The 13,406-nt window shown below is 47.2% G+C and overlaps 1 pseudogene; it reads left to right on the top strand.

Annotated features, from left to right (window-relative positions):
* Positions 1 to 13,406, top strand: part of LOC138528247 (zinc finger protein 107-like) — a 135,052-nt pseudogene that overhangs the window by 50,035 nt on the left and 71,611 nt on the right.

Genomic DNA, 13,406 nt, shown 5'->3' with positions numbered 1-13,406 from the left:
CCTAGGTTGGAGAGGGTGGTGTCTACTTCACTGGCCATGTGGTCCTTGGGATCTGAGAGACCTAGGTTGAGGTCTCCTAGTAGCAGTATCTGAGAGTTGGGCTTGGTGTTTGTCGACAAGGTGGATGCAACCTCATCTGTGAATGAACCCAATGGGCCTGGAGGTCTGTATATAAGGTGGAGTGTTGCTGTATTGGTAGGGGAGAGCGATAGTTTCACTGAGAGAGATTCTGCAGAACTAAGTTGTATGTGGGGGTCACAGAGGGTCACAGAGAGGGGGAAGATCAAGTGCACCCGGTTGGTTGAGACTGGGATAAGTGCAGAGAGAGCCACTCTCTTGGGTTAATTTCCCAAGTGCATTGAGTGTGGGTAAGGTGTAGGGTCCTGAGGCAAGTGCAATAGAGGATTGGCAGGGGTGCCGAGGACTAGTGAGACTCTGAGGTACACGTGGCGGCCAGTCAGCATGCTGTAAGGAAAGAGGAGGGAGGGAGGGAAAAACAGTGAACTGGCTTAGCAGGGTAGAGGGAGAGAGAAGGAAGAGGAGAAGAAGAAAGTCTTGAGGAGTTTCCAGAATTTAAGGAGAGCTTGCTCAAGACGGAGGGCGGCAGGGAGGCTAGCTGAAACAGTCAAAGAATTTCTCACATTGTTAAATGCCGCTATAAAACGAGTATAGCAATGGATGAATATGATTGTGAAAGAATTGCACATTCTTCAACGTTATTGGTATTCATTCCGAATGAAATGAGGTAGAGAATATATTGAGGTAGGGATGCTACTGCTAATAACAAAATGCTATTACATTGTTCAGGCTGACACACAATCTGGTGAGGGAGCCTTTCAGAGATCAGGTGTACCCAATACCGCAATTCCTTCACCTTTACCACAACTGGAATGGCTTATTAACACAGTGTAGGGACCATTGTACCACGGCTCACTCCATCAGTGGGCAACATTTCTTATGAAAACAGTGTCCCCTGGTTTCAGCTGTAGAGGTGGCGAGCTCTCAGTATCTGGTGCAGAGCTGTAGAGGTGGCGAGCTCTCAATATCTGGTGCAGAGCTGTAGAGGTGGCGAGCTCTCAGTATCTAGCTCTCAGTATCTAGTGCAGAGCTGTAGAGGTGGTGAGCTCTCAGTATCTGGTGCAGAGCTGTTCTCTTCTTCAGCTCTTCATGGCACTATCTGTTGAGAGGGGAGCTTTATGCATTTTGTTAACTGACGCAAGTATGCTGTAAATTCATCTCCTATTATGGACGCAGTCCTGTGAGCATCAGACGCACTACACGTAGCTGAAAGTGGCATGTGCATGCGCCATTCCGTGGCTGTTTCTTGAGGGGAGAGGTGATGGTCCTTGCAGGGCTGTGTCCGGAAACTGGATAGGTCCAAGGGAGAGGCCTTTGATACATTTGGCAATGCTGTTGGCTTGAGGATGGTAGATGGAGCACATCTTATTTTTGTTTTCTAACAAAGCTGTTATTTCTTTAAATAGCTTGTTGAATACGTGGATGCCATTATCTGAATTAAGTGTGTGGCACACTCCCCAGCGGGAAAACTCTTCTGCTACTGAGAATGTGGCCACTGAGTTAGCATCTTGATGTGTACATGATCTAGCCTCATCACAATGGGAGAAGGGGCAAACAACAAAAATTAAATACCGTTATGTGTTGCACCATTCCCCCATGTCAGCAATGTTGATGTGTAAATCTCTGAATGGCCCGCTGGGGTATGGTAATGCATCTTGCAGCATCCTTAATGTTTGTCCAGGTTTGTACCTCTGACAAATGATACAGGGTAAATATGAAGATATGAGTAATGACCACAAGGACCTCAATTGCTGTACAATTCCTTGAAATCCTTCGATTTTCATTCATGCTGTTTTAAGTTATTTTGACATTCTTCAAAGTCCTATATTTATTTTGGCAAGGCAGTCACACATTCACATAGCTCTGCACTGGGTCAATTATCATACAATCTGTACAGTGACATAATATAATCTATGAATCCTTTGCTTTCTTCAACAGAGAGCAGAGCCAGCACTGAAAGCAGGAGTCTGAAAATGAGCATGAGAAGATGAGATAGACACGGGCAGCGGCATTCCACTGAGCCTACACAGCAATCTACTTCCTGATGGGAGAGTAAAACACCCTGCACTTCTTTGAGGACCCATACAATGGAGGAAACGTTTCCCTGCACAGTTTGTGGAACGGGCTTCATTGACAGTGCCACACTATTTGCACACTTAAGATCTCACACAGGTGAGAGACCATACAAGTGTACAGAGTGTGAGAAAAGTTTCAGGGTTTCCTCAATTTTAATACGCCACCAGAGAGTCCATACTGGGGAGAAGCCCTACGAATGCACAGAGTGCAATAAAAGCTTCAGTCATTCCACAGCGTTGGCCAACCATCAGTGGATACATACTGGGGGAGAGCCCTACAGATGCACAGAGTGCAATAAAAGCTTCAGTCACTCCACAGCGTTGGCCAACCATCAGCGGATACATACTGGGGAAGCCCTACAGATGCAAAGAGTGCAATAAAAGCTTCAGTCACTCCACAGCGTTGGCCAACCATCAGCGGATACATACTGGGATGAAGCCCTACGAATGCACAGAGCGCAATAAAAGCTTCAGTCACTCCACAGCAGTGGCCAACCATCAGCGGATACATACTGGAGAGAGGCCCTACACGTGCGTGGAATGCAACAAAAGCTTCAAGCAATTCTCACATTTGGTAAGCCATCAGAGGGTCCATACTGAGGTGAAGCCCTATATGTGCACCGAGTGCAAGAGAGGTTTCAGACGTGCCTCACAATTGGAAAGCCATCAGAGGACCCATACTGGAGAAAAGCCCTTCAAGTGCAAAGAGTGCAAGAAAGCCTTCAGTCAGTCCTCAACACTGATAAGCCATCATAGGATCCATACTAGGGAGAAGCCCTTTAAGTGCACAGAGTGCAAGAAAACCTTCAGTCAGTCTTCAAATCTGATAAGTCATGAGAGGGTCCACACTGGGGTAAAGCCCTTCAAATGCACAGAGTGCAAGAAAAGCTTCAGTCAAACTCCATCTCTGAGACGGCATCTCAGAATTCATACCGGGGAGAAGCCCTACCAGTGCACAGAGTGCAAGGAAAGCTTCAGTGACTTCTCAGCTCTGACAATCCATCAAAGGATCCATACTGGGGAAAAGCCCTATAAGTGCACAGAGTGCAAGAAAGGTTTCATTCGCTTCTTACATCTGATAAGCCATCAGAGGATCCATGTATGAGAGAAGCCTTTTGAGTGCACAGAGTGCAAGAAGAGCTTCAGTCATTCCTCAGATCTGGTAAAGCATCAAAGGATCCATAGTGGGGTGAAGCCCTACAAGTGCTCAGAGTGCAAGAAAAGCTTCAGTGCCCTCTCAAATCTGAAGGCACATCAGAAGATTCATTTTTCTAAAAACACAGGAGGACATCCTAGCATGTAGGGAACTGGAGGGCCATAATCTACTGATACTGATGAAGCGGGGAGATGATGTAGGTGCGTTCTTTAACTCCAACAGGGGGATCAAGAATTCAAATGCACTCCTTACCTTGAGCATAACATTATATCACAAACACACAAAACAGGAGTACAGCTTGAACATCCATTTTACAATTGTGACACCTTTCTTCAAGCTCAAATGTTACTGAAAAGTCATGGTTTAGCCTGGTCTTTGGAATAAAAATAAAGAATCGCAACATATCCTCTGTTGTTATACCTCCTGCAATCTGGTCGAGTATTATCTTCTTCTATTTTGATTATTTCTTGTATTTCATATTGTTTTCTTCATAGTACATATACACAGTTAACCCCTTAACTGCTGAGGGATTTCACTCCCAGTACTGAACCCTTTTTTGGCGGTTTCGGTATGTTGCCATTCAATCCCTTGTATCTTTTTTGTTACATGAGATATCTCAGCCAAATGTGGCTCCTTTTCCTGGCCGGCCTGCATTACAGCGTTTTCCTCCTGGAAAGGATGGGGCCCCTGCTGGGGCAACCTGGAACTGCTGTTGGGCTTGGGGACGGTCAACCCAAATGGGAGACAGCCGTCCAAGCCCAGCGACATCACCCCCGACCATCCTGGAGTGCTGGTGGGCCTGTTTTACAGAATTTCCACCAGGGAAGGGAAAGGGACGCTGCCAGGGCTCCCTGGGACAGCCGCTGCACTTGGGGATGGCCGCCCCATATGGGAGACAGCCGCCCAAGGCCAGGTTCATAAACCCAGACTGAAGATCTGGCTGGCCTGCATTACAGCTTATCCCTCCGGAAAAAGTATACATATTTTTCATATACATTGAGTAGTTTGTGGTTTGTTGCTTTGTGTACTCATTGTGGGCTTCCAATCACTCTCACCCCTCTGCGACGTAGACTTGACTACCTGCCAAGCTACCTAGATTGGTCTGGCTTGTCCAGAAGGCTCCCCTGTTTCACTAAACCGAGGGTGGCCTCCTAAACTTCTGACCACCAGGTCAGAGTTTAGAAATCCATTTTAACGGTCCTCCATCCCCAAGTGCAGCAGCTTTTGCAGGGAGCACCGGCACGGTCCCCATCCCTTCACAGAGGGAATGTCTGTAATGCAGCCCAGCCAGACCTCCAGGATGGTCGGAGTGATGTCCCTGACCTTGGGCGGCTGTCCCTCATGTGGGTTGACCGTCCCCAAGCCCAGCGGTTGTTCCAGGGAGCCTTGGCAGGGTTCCTGTCCTTTTCCAAAGGGAGAGGCTGTAATGCAACCCAGCCAGAGCTCCAAGGTGGTAGGGAGTCATGTCCGTGGCCTTGGGTGGCTGTCTCCCATGTGGGTTGAACATCCCCAAGCCCAGCGTTGGTTCCAGGGAGGCCCGGCAGGGTCCAAATCCCTTCCCATTGGGAAATTCTGCAACAAAACCCAGCCAGAGCTCCAGGATGGTTGAGGGTCATGGGCCTGGCGTTGGGTGGCTGTCTCCCATGTAGGTTGAATGTCCCAAAGCCCAGCAGAGTTCTCAGGGAGGCCGGCAGGGTTCCCATCGCTTCCCAGAGGGAAATTCTGCAACAAAACCCAGCCAGGGCTCCAGGATGTTTGGGGGTCATGTGCCTGGCGCTGGGGGGCTGTCTCCCATGTGGATTGAATGTTCCCAAGCCCAGCGTAGGTTCCAGGGGATCCCGGCAGGGTCCCTATCCTTTCCTGGAGTGAGAAGCTGAAATACTGGCCAACCAAATCTCTGAGACGGTCACAGTGATATCCCCGGCCTTTGGCGCCTGTCTTCATGCGTATCGATCATCCCAAAGCCCCGCCTGGAGCTCTGTCTGAGATGCTTTTCATCTTTTCCCTCTGGGGAGGGATGGGGACCCTGCCGGGGCTCCCTGGGACTGCCGCTGCACTTGGGGATGGTCGATCCACATGGATGACAATGGCAAAACACAAGAGGTGATGACTGGAAGGTTTAGAGTTCATCTTAACCTCTGGCATTGCTCTGGGCAACCCTCCAGATGATCGTTCTTCACCTGCCAAGCCAAAAGTGAGTAGCTGAAGCCGGGATCATGGTTAATATTGTCGTCACATCAGCCACAATTGGAAATTGTGGAGCAACAATCTTATTGATAGCACGTAAGTCAATTATGAAACAAAAAGGAATTGCATTATCGCCTTTTTTGTACACGGGCAAAATCGGACTATTGCACAAACTACCTGCAATTTCCTCAATCACCCCTCGGTGCACAAAATCGGAGAGTATGCATTTCAAAGCTTGATCACCATCGACCGAGATCTTATACTGAGGAATACGTGGCAGCTTCACTCCATGTTTCAAGATAATCTTAACAGGCTCAATTTGCAAAACACCGACGTCATTATCGTCAATTGCCCAAAAACACTCCGGAACATCATTAAATTCTGGTGGCAAAGGTCTGGTAAAGAACTGAGAGACAGAAAGTTGCTGTGGTGAAATCGTCAAATGCACTCCATCAGGGGAACAATTAATTACCGCATTTAATTCCTTCAACAGATTCAACCCCAACAAATTCTCTCCACAATTCGAAGTCAAAAGGAATGGACAATGGTACGTAAATGGACCCAAAGAAATAGGTACCAGCGAAGAAACCGAACAGACAACTGGTGTGCCAGAAAACCCTACAGAAACATTAGTTTGCCCTGACAGTGGAATGTTTGGAACCCGTGAATGATCAATGGAACACGTCTGTGCCCCTGTATCTATCAAGAATAGATGTTTCCTAATTCCCACTATCATTTTAACGTAGGGACCTTTCTGATTAACGGGAATAGGCTTTGGTTCCAAACCCTGCTTCCGGCAATCCCAACAAAACAGAATATCATCAAAAGGAAGTTCTTCAGAGAGTTAAGCAGCAGAAGGATGATCAGAAATGTTTCTATTTTCCACACTTGGTGCCTGATTGTCCTGTGAAAAAGGTTGTTGTGAATCCTGTGAAAACTAACCTCTACCAGGACCCCCTACACCTGGGCGGCCTCTGGATCATCTACCCATATTCCCAAGTGCGTTATTCGACCTCTGTTGGAGTATCGGGCATTGTGCACCGCAATTACCCTCTTGTCTGCAATAAGCACACTGGTTTATGTTTACAGGACCCAATGGCGCATTTCCCTGCGGAACAAACTGACTCTTGAATTGCGAGTTACCCCCTCTCGGGCCTTGGCTGCAACAATACTTTTGTCTTCAAGTCTCCTTTTCTCTTTGCAACTCTTTCTTTTTCGTTGTTGACACGATTCTCATAGTACTGCGCCATGTGCAATGCTTCTGACTGAGACTTCGCTTGCCAAGCGCTCTCAGAGGACATAATATGCGACTGGATGTCAGGCAGCAATCCACGCACAAACTTGTCCCTGAATAATCTTTTCCCAGACTCTGTGCCTAAGTTTTGTCCACTGAAATCTGAAAATACCTGTTCAAACCGGTTAAAAAACTCGGTAGCACCCTCAGACTTCCCTTGGACACAGGCGGTAAGCTTGTCCCAAATAATTCTCTTTTCAGGAATTATAGTTTTCAATTTCGTAACTACTCTGACAGGCAAAGTTAGTATCACCTGAGGCGGTCTTTGGCCAGCTGGCCTTTTTTCTCCATCGAGTCTAACCATATTATTCCATGTATCTCCTAACCCTGGTACATCGTCTACAGTTCTAATCTATTTCCACAAATCAACAGGCAGGAGTACGGAAAATAGCAAATCAATGGGCCTCATTCCGAGTATGGCGGTAAGGGATAGCGGCCACCGCTAACGAGAGCGGTGGCGGTAATCCCTTACCGCCATACTCCGAGTTCCCTTAGCGCCATGGTGCTTTTAACACCTGCTTTTAGCAGGCGTTAAATACCATGGCGCTAAGGGACCTTGATGTTAATTACGCCACCGTAATTTACGGTGGCGTAATTGACGCCTTCCCCACTCCCATTATGCCCTATGGGGCAAGAATGGGAATGGGGAAGGGTAAATGGGGATTGGGGAATTACCGCCCCGCCAACCTTGGAATGGGGCGGTAATTCCGCCAACCACCAAGGCGCTGCCGGTCCGGGTACGGCGTCAACCAAGGCGTTAATAGCGCCATTGGTTAGCGCCGTACTCGGAATGAGGCCCAATATCACTTAAAGTGAATACCGATGATAGCAAGACAGACTCTATGGGCCTCATTACAACTCAGACGTTAAGGGTTAACGCCGTTGTTAACCCTTAACGCCTGATTCCGATTTTAACGGCTGCTTTTAGCAGCCGTTAAAATCCATGGCGCTAAACCGCTTTGGTGCTAATTACGCCACCGTAATTTACGGTGGCGTAATTAGCGCCTTCCCCACTCCCATTATGCCCTATGGGGCAAAAATGGGAATGGGGAAGGGTAAAATGGGAAATGGGGATTTACCGCCCCACTCACCTTGGAATGGGGCGGTAAATCTGCCATCCACCATGGTGTAAACGTAGTTTACACCATGGTGGTAAAGTTGGCGTACTTACCGCCTGGGTCGTAATGACCCCCTATCTCTTTGTAGAACCCTGTCGGATTCTTCCTAATATCGGGAATAGATTGTTTTATGGTGTTCACTTCCTGTCTCGAGAACAGGACATGAACAAACTGTGACACATAATGTGTAGGAATATCTTGTGCTGGTGCACCCGTTGCAGCATTAGCAGGAATCTCTACTTTTTACAAATGTCAGAGGAACCTCTCTCATAAGCAACTGAGAAGTGGGCAACTCGGAATGCTTACTAAGCAACAGAGCTAAATCGAGCGCTAAAGCAGCCGAAGAAGTGCCAGATGAAAAAGCCAGCTTATAAATACCCAATAACTCTGCGGGACAACAAATCTTTCTTTTTACACACTTATCCTGTAGGTACTCTACCATTACCTGTATCACTATATTTAACATATACTTCTACGGGAGTTATCGACATGTCTGAAATTCACCTAATCGCATCTTTCATGCAAATCCGCGTTTCCTCATTTAACGATTCACAACACGGAAGAAACCGTTTCTGTACGAACATAACGTCCAAACTATCCCCATCTATATCTTCACTCCGTAACCTTTCCAGCGCCCTTCTAAACACAAAAACCCTCCCAACATGCTCTTGTACTTTCTCCGCAGTATCAGTAATGTTCAAATCCCTCAACTCTTGTGGGAGATCTATATCATTTAGTCTGTACCACATTACACATAAATGAATTCCTAATCTTTCAATTAAAACGTTTTTCCCAGGAAAATCGTCTATATTAGAGAGTGTGGCAAAAACATCAGCTTGTTCACCCTTCTCCATGCAATGCTTAGCCCATGCAGTCAATTCATGCTTTCTCTCTGAAGACACAGTATTACGAGTCACAACCCTCGATCCCACTCCCCGATCTACTACAAGTGGTGTAGAACCACTTGGAAGAGGGATGGTAGGCACATTTTGTTCATCAAAAAACAGAGGTGCTATTACTGGTACAGCAGGCGAACCCACTGGACCCGCAACAGGAGGCAAAGGTGGAGGAACAGGTGGAAGAGCGAAGACAAGAGGAGGAAGAATAGCCGGAGGAAGAGGAATAGCAGGAGGAACAATAGGAGGAGCAGGAGGAACTACGGGAGGAGGAATAACAGCAGGAAGAGGGAAAACAACAGGAAGAGGAACATACGGAGGTGGCGCAGTGGCACCAGGCCTTCGCTCATTTAAATGTTTGTCGATAAGCTCATCAGATACATGAAAGTCTTTGGAATGATACATTTTCTGGATACCTAGTGAAAAAGCCCTATCCATATCCCTAGCTGACTCAGACTGTTTATTCTGGTCATATAACAATGCTTTTTCGGCGTTCGTCATATGACGGAGCACATGCTTTCCTCTACTCTTAAGCTGCTGCAAAGCTTTTTTCTTCCAATTCTGTAATACATCAAATGCTGCAGGTCTAGCCTTTTTCTTTAACAATATGGATTCTAAATATTCAATACGAGGAATTTCAAAACTACCATTGATTGGCCATTGAAGTTCGGAAGCATGTCTAGTTTGTCTGTGCCTAATATCATTAAACACTATACTACCAATGCCGTGCTTACAGTACATAGTACACGTTGGCGACCCCTTCATTGGTGCCGGTCGGGCAAATTCCAAAGATTGTCTGTCCTTGTGGAATAATGCCCTGAAACAGGGAGACAATTTCTCAGGCATATCAGAATACTGGTGTTACCTGGTAATAATTGTACTCGCGAGTGCAGTACCCCAAAACAAATTATCATGATACTTAAGAATCGGGTCACGACTCACCTGATCAAATCCTAAGGAGGTCCGATCGGATTACAAAGTTTCTAACTGAGATTTCCTCGTGGTTGGTGATTTCGGCAAATCTGCCTGCCTCGATATATGGACCCTCGTCAAGATGCCGACTCGGACCGTGGGCTCACCATCCAGGGATCGGGCTGTGTAGCGCTGCTGAGGTGTTGTCTCATCCAAGAAAGGGGCACCCTTTACACCATCCGATCCCGGTCCGATAGCCGCGTCAACCTTCAACGAGCTGGCATCATACTTGAGGGCCCCTATTTGGGCCCCATCTGTAAAAGCAAACGGAAATATCGAGGCTGAGTACCCCAAAAGGAAATTCACCAAACACGGGTTTACAAAGATACACAGATCTTTATTCTATAACTGAACAGTTTTCAAAGGAACGAAGTATCAGATAGCTATCTGGCCCTCCGTACATCACAGCGAATACCAGCCCTTTCGGTGTGAGAAGTGAGTGGGGCAGTACATTTGTACATTTGCTCTTTTATACCATTTCTAACATAACGTCCAGCCCCCTGTACGTTAATAATTCCCAATCTAGGATTCGTGCCGAGTTCACCTCTTGCTCGTCCAACTATATGCATATGGATCACCTTCAGTTTACATGTTCAACAAGTCACAATGGCAACAGTATATTCTCGGATTTAACATTAAGCCTTAGTACATGTTTTAATACAATGTAGTTCAACAAGTGTTCACGTTCAGTATTTAAACAACATTGTAGTTAATATATGCTTGCAGATCAGCTTCGTTGACACAGGTAATCCTCGATCTACAGGTCAACGAAGGACAAGGTCTCATTACATGACCCTAACATTTGACCTACGGGCAGTTTAGACATTAACTTACATGTAGAGGTCTGGACGGCCAAGTTACAAACAGAAAAACACTGTCCACCATTTTGGAACACAGGGTGACTTTGGAGTGAGAATCAAAATGGCGGATGAACCTAAAATGGCGGCTATGTCGATCTGCGATCGGAACTTTGAAACGCGGATTTCTTCGCAGAGTGACTGGGTTTAGGCCAATATATACAATAAAGGAGGCACAATATGATATCCTGTTTAACAGACACTGTCCTTCTGTCAGTAGATGCAGAAAAAGCCTTTGAGAGGGTTGAATGGGGCTTCCTTAAGGAGGTACTGGACAATGTGGGTCTAGGCCCACAGTTCCTGTGATGTATTCTAGCAGTATATGGATCCCCCCAAGCGATTTGTGATGGTCAACTGAGACTTTTCCCGATGGTTTCCCTTGAGTAGGGGTACGAGGCTGGGCTTCCCCTCTCCACGATTTTGTTTGTGCTCTCTTTAGAACCGTTTGCACAGCAAATTAGGGATGACCCAGGGGTAGTGGGGCTCAGGGGAATACGGTGATCTCTCAGGGTTCAAGATCAACAGATCGAAATCGGTCCTGTTCCCACTGAATAGGCAGGGTGATGGAGATATAGGAAGGTTCTCTCCTCTCGTGCTGCGGGTAAGCCTGGGTGAATTAAAGTACTTGGGGGTCAATCTCACGAGGGAGTTGGCAGGTCTATTTCAGACGAACTACCCCATGTTGCTCTCGGAGTTTCGGACATACCTTGACAAATGGGGGAAACTGACCACCTTGTGCATAGGATGCTTCAACGCCCTCAAGATGGTGAGCTTACCAAAGTTCCTCTATTCAATCCAAATGCTCCCCATCATTGTCCCTGCAGCATTTTTCTGCCAAGTGAAAGACTTGAACCCGAAAGTTTTATGGCAACAGAAGAAGCCGAGAGTATCCTATGTGGTCCTCACCTTACCAAAAGATAAAGCAGGATGGGGCTCCCCAATGTCGAAGTGCACTACAATGCCCTCCATGAGAAATAACTCCAATGGGTGGGTCTAGATAATTGCCACATGTCCCCCGCCATGGTTGGGGAATGGCTGTGGGCTCCTAGAGGCCGGCTCCCCCGTAGAATCCGTGATCACCCCCTCCTGGGCACGATATGGGCCATATGGAGACAGGGCACTGGAATGCATGGGGTGATGACTTGGCCCTCTCCTGTAAGCCATCTGTGGGCACCTGAAATCCGAGACACAATCCCCAACCCAGAGAGGTTTTAAACATGGTTTGAGGCAGGACTCGAAAGAGCGGGTCAAATGTGGAGGAACGGCACCTTAATTATAATAGCGGAGCTAGAGGAGATGCAGGGCTTGGGTACACTCTCAATCTTCTCATATCTGCAATTGAAAGGGGCCCTCACCTCGGGGATAGTATTGGATATAAAAAATACAGAGGGATCTCACTCCCTTTGAACAGCTCTTAGATAGGAGACTGGAAATTAAAGGTCTGATCTCCTTGATGTGTCTACCCAGAGCTGTTGCAGAAATTGTGTAGAGGGGCCTTCCAGACTTCAATTGCCTGCCAGTACAAGCTTCATGCCATCAAGCTCCTACACAGGTGGCAATATGACCCTGTCAGGCTCTCAAAAATATTTCAGACGCAGAGCCCTGTGTGCTGGCGCCAATGTGGTGAGAGGCCCGATTACTGGCATATGTGGTGGGGGTGCCCACAGGTCCAGATGTACTGGGATGAAGTGTTGGGTTGGATAAAGGAGATTGATGGGGTTCAGCGACTTAAAACCCTGCTTCTGATCCTTTTCGGGATCGAGGAAATTGATGGAGACACGGGCAAGATCGGGGGGCTGGCAGCACCCCTGCTCCTCGTGGCACATGCCTGCCTGGTTGTGAAATGGAAAAAATGCACGTTTCCTGGGTAAGAGGGAATGGGTCAATGTGGCATTGAATATATGTACCATGGAAAGGATCACTGCAGCGCTTCATGGGACAGCAGTAGCCCATGAGCCCATGTGGGGCGACTTTATGACCAAATACGTTGTATGCTGAAATAAACTGATATCCAACATGTGGACAATGATGGTGGGAGCTGTGGGGTGCTCATGGGTGGAAAGAGACTACCCCTCAGGTGGCCCACCCACAAACTGGACTAAGACCTTAGAGAGAGGTAAGGCGTGATGAGCGGCCATGGACATGGACAAGAACTCTATTCATTACTGCACTGCCACCCTAAATTCATCAACCAAAGGTTTTCTTGGTTACATAAACAAAGAGTTAGAGAAGACTCTGTCAATAGGGGGGAGTGTGGGGGAGGAAAGGTTGGGGTTCACATGCTGACATTTTTATTTTGCAAAGTACTCTGTTCTTGTATCAAAACCCGAAATAAAATACAATTTCAACAACAAAAAAAGAGAGGATCCAGAGCGATGCAAAGGGGCAAAGGGAGTTGGAAAGGACAGCACCACGTGATCTGAGGAATATACAGGGTATGAGGAAACCAAGACATTACAAGGAACAGAGGAACATATAAGATCAAGGGAGGATCCAGAGCAATGCGAAGGGGGAGGGTGAATGGAAAGGACAGCACTACGTGATCTGAGGAATATACAGGGCACGAGGAAACCAAGATATTACAAGAAACAAAGGAAAATACAAGAACAAGAGAGGATCAAGAGAAATGCGACGGGGGAGGGTGAATGGAAAGGCCAGCACAACGTGATCTGAGGAATATACAGGGTACGAGGAAACCAAGATATTACAAGGAACAGAGGAACGTGAAGACCTGCTCTCCAACCTTGAGTCCAACACTCCATGTGTCCTCATC

The sequence above is a fragment of the Ambystoma mexicanum genome, chromosome 7q, assembly GCF_040938575.1.
Source record: "Ambystoma mexicanum isolate Mex_15411 chromosome 7q, UKY_AmexF1_1, whole genome shotgun sequence".
NCBI lineage: Eukaryota > Metazoa > Chordata > Amphibia > Caudata > Ambystomatidae > Ambystoma > Ambystoma mexicanum.
Note: the sequence above shows the minus strand (reverse complement) of the source record. Positions and strands in the feature narration are given on the sequence as shown.